The 7,847-nt window shown below is 37.5% G+C and overlaps 1 pseudogene; it reads right to left on the bottom strand.

Moving 5' to 3' along the window:
• Positions 1–209: 209 nt before the first annotated feature.
• LOC127454980 (tyrosyl-DNA phosphodiesterase 1-like) overlaps positions 210–7,847 on the bottom strand; it is a 49,572-nt pseudogene continuing 41,934 nt past the window's right edge.

The raw sequence follows: 7,847 nt of genomic DNA, 5'->3' as shown, positions 1-7,847 counted from the left end.
TGACATGAAGATCACGCCCGCTGACTCGTGTATGTCGACAGTGAAGTAGTAGAAGGCTTCTAGACGTGAGATGAATCGCTGTCTTGAAGGAAAAAAATCTGAGGAATGGTGTTTGCGTGCCTGCTTTTATACCAGACAGCTTTACGCCTAAAAGGGCAGGGCTTAAACACCATAGCCAATTTTAGAATTGCCGTTATTGTAGAAAGGTTTTAACTAGGTTTTACAGAAGGACACTCCCCCATAGCGTCAGCTTCCTGACATAATGTGAAGTGTACTGAGTTGTAAGGCAACAGACAATATCAGAGAGTAAAAACTACTGAAAACTAAACAAAAAAAAGGACACATTGAAAATAAAATAGAAATAAAAAAAACTGTTAAAAATATAACAAAAACTACCTTTGTTGGAGTAACGCTGAGGTGGGAGGTCAAAGGGCACAGGGAAGCCCTCTGATGAACTGGAGGCAGAAAACACGTTCTTCTCCACAGGAGACTCCAGAGAACTTTGTTCTGCAAAAACAATTACAAAACTAGGGATGGGCATTTTGGTCATTTTGTCTACTCGAGTACTCGAGTGGCAATGACATGTACATAACTGTATACATAATAACATGTCTAACAAGCGTCTTTCATTGCGTCTTGTTGTTCCAGTATATCGTCTATTCATTATTATAGGCTGTTATAAAATAATCTGTTACAAAATGTACAAAAGATTGCATAATCAAAATATAATGCATCATATTTTTCATTATGTGAAGATTCTCTGCCCAGCTCAATGAAAGAATGTGCACAACGCACGTCTGCCTGTTCTTCCTTCAGTTTACCATAGTAAACTTAGTAAGCGTGCACCAGTCTTTTTTAGTGACTGTCTGAACCGTCTATATTCAAATTGCAGTTGGCTTAACAGGAGACACCATAGCCATTATGTTTTCAATATGCTTGTTAAGCTGAAGTTCAGTTTTGAATATGCTGCATTCTGTTTCATTTAGCTGTGCTCTGTCTAGCTGTTTGAAACACTCGTCTGCTGTATATGCGCTGCTTCAGCGCATTGAGTCCACTGCCACATACCTGGTGTGTGTGTGTGTGTGTCTCCCCAAGTGTTTGCTCCTATGGGGAAAGCCGCGATGCTCCCTATTGTTGTTGCTGTGATGATTCATGAAGCATTCCATTCAACTCGGAGAGTCTGAATTTCCACCTTTCAACTGGGAAAAGTGCAATGGAGTGACACATTATGTCAGACTTCTAACTTGGCAACTCGTACGGAAATCTTCAACTCCCATTTCGTCGAGATGCAGGTGTGTGTTACATCACGCAAACATTTCGGCACTCAGGGCAGGGAGGTTTACAGTCAGTGACAAACATTCACTTTTATTAAATAATATCCATTAACGAGACAAAGTTCTTATATTAAAGGATATTAAAACGTGTTTAGCAAACGTTTTGCAGAGACAGGTGTTCAAAATACGGTTAATGACACTCTCTTTTGATTATCGTAACGATAGCATTGCAGCATCGTATATCAATTTGGTTGCCATAAGACATCTCTGACAATCAATGTACCCCTCAAAACCAAAATGTAATTAATCTCAAAATTATAAATTAGCTCCCTCTTTGACATGTTTGTGTTTAGTTGTCAGGTAATTGTCACTGAATTTCGAAATAAGTGAAAAGTCACATCATGCATGATCACCATCGATCATCGTTTTCATGATCGATAATTGCTGCAATGTCTGAGTACCCGAGTACTCGTGCCCATCCCTAAACAAAATGTGAACAATATTTTTTTCTGAAGGAAATATGAGTGGTGCTTGCCCGTGCAAAAGTAATAGTCAAAATGCTAGGATGTTGTAGGTGGTTGCCAAGGGGTTCAGGTCAAAAGAGCCCACCCCCTAGTCTCTATAGCTGTGCCCAGAATCACATACTGTCAGAATATATACTGTATTTTATGAAGAACGCACTTCTTGGCAGGTAAAAAGTATGTTATTTAGGAATGCATGCGAGTAGTACGAATAAATTCCGGAAATACACGAGCACTTTATTAGAAACACTATGGTCCTAATCAAGTGCCCAACATGGTCTTCTACAGTTGTAGCCCATCCGCCTCAAGGTTTGACGTGTTGTGCATTCTGAGATGCTATTCTGCTCACTACAATTGTACAGAGGGGTTATCTGAGTTACCGTAGCCTTTCTGTCAACTCGAATCAGTCTGGTCATTCTTCGTTGACTTCTCTCATAAACAAGGCGTTTCCGTCAGCAGAACTATTGCTTACTGGATGTTGTTTTGTTTTTGGCACTATTCTGTGTAAACTCTAGAAATTGTGTGTGAAAATCCCAGGAGATCAGCAGTTACAGAAATACTCAAACCAGCCCATCTGGCACCAACAATCATGCCACAGTCGAAATCACTGAGATCAAATTTTTTTCTCTATTCTGATGGTTGATGTGAACATTAACTGAAGCTGCTGACTCATATCTGCATGATTTTATGCATAGCACTGCTGCCACACGATTAGCTGATTAGATAATCGCATGAATAAGTAGGTGTACAGGTGTTCCTAATAAAGTGCTATGTAGGTGTACTTCATCTGGGAACTTGAGTATTGTCTCGTGACCCGAAAATATGATGTAATAACAACAACTGCAAAAATAATCTACTCTGGTTTTGTTAAGCAAGCATCATTAAAGCACTTGGTGTATATATAGCAATAACAGTTGAAAAGATCCATTCTCCATTTTTTTTTTTTTTTTTTTCAGCATTTGAGCATAATGCCTCCTTAGCTCCCGTGGGATTATGGGATAGTATAGTGTCCAGTTGATGTGCACTTCAGAATCTCGTTGAAAACAGTAGGTCATCCGGGTATTTCTTGCTTACTTTTTTCTGAATACTGAGGTTTCAGACATACTACTCCATTGGCATACTGTTATTGGCATACTATATAGTATGGAAATATGCATATCTGGACGCAGCTTCAGATATTCTGGTTCCTAGATATGGCTTGCGTGCGTTCTTCAGTTTAGGTCTATAGAATTTTGTCACCACTTTTACTATTCATCAGGTGAAAATTGTAAATCTGTTTACTTAGAAAAGAAATAGCACACCTGTCCTAAACAAGTCGCATGATTTGAGGTGTCATTCTGAAATGTAATACCTGGGGTAAGAGGTTTGTTCAAATCAACAGCAATTGTGATGCTTGCCTTAGCAAAGACCACTAATTAATGCTTAATGATTTCATGGAGAGTTAATAAGCATCCTATTTCAAAATACTCTTTGATTTTGTTTTCATGCTTGATTAAATTGCAGGCAGAGTATCTTTGAGTAGCGTTTTTCTGCAGTAAAGCATGGCAATAGCATAGCAAAATGTCCTGAGAAGTTTTTAAAAAATGTAGCTAGTGCACTACTCACACTGTCCAAAATCAAAAATGCCAAAAACCCAGTGAGAGACCCATTTATTTTAATATAAATAGACCTTAAGATCTGCCATGACTCCCATAAAAACAACTATATTTCAAGGCAGACAACACACTGCAAGAGTGCTTGTCAAGCTCTAATGAGAACACCGTGCATTCACTCATCCTGCTTCCAGTGGAATAAGTCAGAGGAGTGCAGGGCTGTTCTCGGGAAAGCTAAACTCTCATTTTTGTAGTAGGCATGAAGTTGGAGGGGGCTAGAGGGATTTAAAGGGTAGTGAGGAATATATCACCCAGACTCAGACAGCTAAAGCTTTGCACACATTTAAAAGGGAGGTGACTGGGGCTGTTTGCAGGCAGCATGGCAGACACTGTGATGCACTGTGATCTGTTTGGAGAATCAATAGTACCTTTCTGTAAATAGTCGGTTACAGTCAATAAGACTTTAACTTATATTTATGACTGCCGGAGTTAATACATTAACTTTTAAAATGTTTAAATACTGTTAGACCTAATTTGACAGTAAAAACTGCTTCATTCTGTTCTGTCCTCTTTCTACCACTTTGCATCCTACTGTGAGAGCACTAGCACAGGTGCGCAAGACTAAATATCATAGTGACTCGTGTTTATCAGTAAATGATAAGAGAAAGACCTTCTTAACAGCTCATTTGTTTAGAAATAAAATTCAGATGGACTTTCAACAAAAGTAATGTCATGTTGCAGTCTAATTTCTGAGGCAAATTTAACAATAAGCTCACGTTCGGCACTTTATATGCGCTAAATGATATTTCCATGGTGCGATTGAAGCCAAATATCTGTTCTGCTCTACTGTATCTCTGGAGCGCTCACACGTCAACCGGACTTCCCTCAATATCGTGGCGCAGATCACAAAACTGATGCGACCCATTCAATTCTAGTGAGAATTGTAACATTTTAAATTGCTATGGAGGAACTCCAACCTCTCAAACAGTGGACAGTCCCGACATGCTAAACAGCACTGAGGAGGAAAAGAGAAACACTGTGCATGCTCCAAAAAAAAAAGTTTTTTAAAATTATACAATCACCCTTACTAAAAATTATCAATATTTTACAGTAGTAACAGTAACTGTGATATTTTGACAAATTTTACAGTTTCACTTTAAATAATCTACAGTATTAGGCAGAATCTATTAGACTTCATTTCTATTACAACTGTGGCAGTTGTATCTACACTGACCTAATCACAATTATGAGGAGCCTTGCATGGTCTTACCTGTGCCTTATTTGACATTGCATTGTAAATATAAGGGCAAGTACATAAAGGGCTTTAAAGTCTGGACCTCCAAGACTACAACAAAAATAACGTCACTTGATACATGCCCTTATACTTGAAAACCATAAACAAAACTATGCAAGATTAAAGAAAATGCCACCCAGTCTACATTAAATACAGTTAATGTCCAATGTAAAATCTGGGTCCTGAAGCAAAACAAGTTGAGGACCACTGCTCTAGTATATATATGAATTAGCAGTGCCTGCATTTAATTGATATGTTCAATCATAATGAGTGTTTGTCAACACAGTGCTTTTGCAGAGGAATCTCATTTAATAGGAATAAGGTTATTTTTTGTTTTACCCTATTCATATGTAGTATCAACCAATAGATAAAAACATCACATTTCTACAACTTGCTGCCCTGGCTCTTACGTTTTTCACTAGCATCTCCAAGTCAACAAAATGGTTGACCTGACAATATGGTTCAATTTGAGCTATTTCAATTAAATATTTGTGCGTGTTAAACTTAACATTGATTTTCTTCAAAATTTCTGTAATAACATTGGCTGTGTCTCATTTCGAAGGCTGCATGCTAGGTAGGACACTTCCTTTGAAGGCTGCAGTATACAGAGTGTCCTCCTTTAAACAAGCCTTGTTTAAACGAGACGGCCTTCGTAGGACAAACGGAAACGTAACGTAACATGGTTGCTATGACAGCACGCCACTCTTTAACAAGCGCGAGCATTTTGAGTGAGAAGGTAACAAAGTCCCTCTGGAAGGGAATGCATGAGGTACATTTTAGGAGAGTTATAAAGATGTAAAGAGAAAAGAAAATAGATTTTACAGGTGTACTTTTAGTCTTACTTTATTTTAATTATATAATAATATAAATATACATATTATACCCTCTGCACCCATCTACTGAGGTACTTCAACTTTAACATTACTTGCATTTGAACATCATATTTATGGGCAAATTGGCGTCATTTCTTTTAGACATTTCAATTGAAGCAAAGAATTGTGGGTTGTGAGTGCCCACGAAGGATACACCTCATGCATCCTCCGAATTCCCGTGAAAGAAGGTCGCATTCGAGCCAACAAATGCGACCTCCAGAGGATGCAGCCTTCCAAACAAGACACAGCCATTGACTGCTTTGAGAAGCTGCTCACAATGCAACAATGCAAAAATAAGAAAAATAATTTAAATATCTATTTACGAATGCATGACTCATCACAAACTCTGTCCTCACTTCAGAAACAAACTTTGTTAACTTTTCTAAGTGCTAAATATGCTGTAAAAAAGTGCTTAAACTTGCAACTTTTTTTCACAAATATTTTTTTTTATTTGCTTTTAATGGTTGTATGGTGTTGAGCATGACTAAAGAGGTGACATGATGCTTTACCGGATCATTAGCTAATCGATGGTGTTTCGTTAAAAGCAAAAATAAGTCTGATCCCAGACTTTCTCAAACAACTAAACTTTAATAAAAGCACCACTGTAACAAACAGAAAATGTGACTCACTATCAAAATTGTAGAGAATGACCTCTAAAATGATATACAGTATACATAACAATATATATATATATATATATATATATATATATATATATATATATATATATATATATATAAATATTTATAACCTTTAATTAAGGTAAAACAATTAAAACGGGAAATATCTCATTTTTCTCAAACACTTTGGCCACAATTATTGGCACCCCTAGAAATTCTTATGAGTAAAATATATCTAAGTATATTCCCATTCATATTTTACTTTTTGTTTTTTTTGTTTTGTGCACCTGGGTGGCTAGGAACATGAAATTGTTCAGCCATGACTTCCTATTTCGTAGGGGTATAAATATGAGGTAACACACAGGCCAAATTCCCTTAATCATCAATCACAGTGGGTTAGACTAAAGAGTATGATGTGCGGAAAAAGGTTGTTGAGCTTCACAAAATGAGAAGTAGTGTTAAGAAAATAGGCAAAGCATTGGAAATGCCCATTTCCACCATCAGGGCAATAATTAACAAGTTCCAATCAACTGGATATCTTAAGAATCGGCCTGGAAAAGGACATGTCCAGTCACAGTGAGGAGGATGGTTCAAGTGGCCAACGAATCTCCAAGGATCTCAGCTGGAGAATTGCAGAAATTAATTGGGTCTTGGGGTCAGAAAGTCTAAAAAAATATATATCAGACATCACCTACATCACCACAAGTTGTTGGGAGGATTTCAAGAAAAAAGCCTCTGCTCTCATCCAACAACAAATCCAAGCATCTTCAGTTTGCCAGACACTACTGGAACTTCAAATGCAACCGGGTTCTATGGTCAGATGAAACAAAAAAATAGCTTTTTGGCAGCAAACACCAGAGATGGGTTTGGTGCACACAGAGATGAAGTACCCAATGCCCATGGTTAAATGTGGGGCTGTTTTATTCCAAGAGGTCCTGGACATCTTGTTCGGATACATGGCATCACAGACTCTATCAAATACCAACAGATAAAAAATAAAAACCTGGCTGCCTCTGCCAGAAAGCTTACAAGGGGCCCTGGTTGGAACTTCCAGTAGGACAATGATCAAAAAAAAAAAAAAAAAAAAATCAAAATTAACACAAAAATGGTTCACTGACGACAAAATCAAGGTTCTGCCATGGCCATCCCAGTCCCCTGACCTGAACCCCATAGAAAATCTGTGGGGTGAACTGAAGAGGAGAGTCCACCAACATGGACCTCTGAATTTGAAGGATCTGGAGAGATTCTGTATGGAGGAATGGTCTCAGATCCCTTGCCAGGTGTTCTCCAACCTCATTAGGCATTATAAGAGAAGAATCAGAGCTGTTATCTTGGCAAAGGGAGGCTGCAAAAAGTATTGAATAAAAGGGTCCCAATAATTATGGCCAATGCGTTTTGGAGAAAAATATTTATTTAATAATGAGATATTTCCCCCTTTTCAATTGTTTTACTTCAATTAAAGGTTAGATTTTTGTGATTATTATTATTTTTTTTAATGAAAGAACAAAAGGATAAACAATGCAGATTTTTTTTTTTTTTTCAGCCTTTGCTCATATTTACCAAGGGTGCCAATATTTTTGGCCACTACAATAATATAATTTCCATACCCAAACATTTAGCCTTTCATTCTGAAAAAGGCACGGAAATCACATCATCGCAAATTTGTAAAAAACA

The sequence above is a fragment of the Myxocyprinus asiaticus genome, chromosome 17, assembly GCF_019703515.2.
Source record: "Myxocyprinus asiaticus isolate MX2 ecotype Aquarium Trade chromosome 17, UBuf_Myxa_2, whole genome shotgun sequence".
Taxonomy (NCBI): domain Eukaryota; kingdom Metazoa; phylum Chordata; class Actinopteri; order Cypriniformes; family Catostomidae; genus Myxocyprinus; species Myxocyprinus asiaticus.
This window is presented reverse-complemented; position numbering and strand designations above follow the sequence as displayed.